Source organism: Bufo gargarizans, chromosome 3 (genome assembly GCF_014858855.1).
Source record: "Bufo gargarizans isolate SCDJY-AF-19 chromosome 3, ASM1485885v1, whole genome shotgun sequence".
NCBI lineage: Eukaryota > Metazoa > Chordata > Amphibia > Anura > Bufonidae > Bufo > Bufo gargarizans.
Window position 1 is genome coordinate 10,928,698 of NC_058082.1, and position 950 is coordinate 10,929,647.

Consider the following 950-nt stretch of genomic DNA (forward strand, 5'->3'; position numbering starts at 1 on the left):
AGTGAACAGAAATTGGAGAGGCGGTAATCACTCAAACAAATATGAATACAAATACTCAACAAATTTGAATTCGATTCTATCATACCAAAGGGTCTCAATGCTGAATTTGAACTCTTTGGTTTTCTGTGATGTCAATGGGTGGGTGCCACTCGCCGACGGACAACCCGGGTTCTCTCTTAGTGAAGGGTTCCCACCCTGATACTACTTCCTATATCCAGGAAAGAATACAGAATTAGTAATCAAGAATGAAATACATTTTAAAATATTTTAAAATATTTTTATATATCTACATATTTAATTTATATATTTTTAATACTTCTTGTTCATTTATTTATGGCTGAATTACAGAAAACCATATGAGAATCATTTGTAAGAAAAAAATTGTATAAAAATCAATGACACGAATATTGCATTATAATTACATGAAAATCGCAGATATAAAAAAATCGCATGAAAATTGCAGATATGAGAAACATGGTGTTATGTTCCCACCCTATTACTACTCCCTAATCCAGGAAAGAATACAGAATTGGCAATCAAGAATGAAATACTTACCTTTTTAATACTTTAAAAAAAAAATTGTACCAAAAAATTGTTCATTTTAAATAATTGTACATTTAAGGATGAATTAAAGAAAAATTGCATGAAAAATGGTACAAAAATTAATCGCATTGAAATCGCATAAAAATTGCATGAGAATTGCAGATATGGGAAAGATCTCTTTATGGATGTATAATAAGAAACAAACTGCACGAGAATCGTAGATACAAGAAAATCGCATTAAAACCGCATGAGAATCGCAGATATGAGAAATGGAATTTTTTTTTAAATTTTTTTTTTAATCAATAGAATAGATGTTATTTTATATTAAATTAGAATGTATTTATGATGAATTATTGAATGGATTTAGTTCCTATAAAAGGTACATTTATGATGAATTACAGAAAACT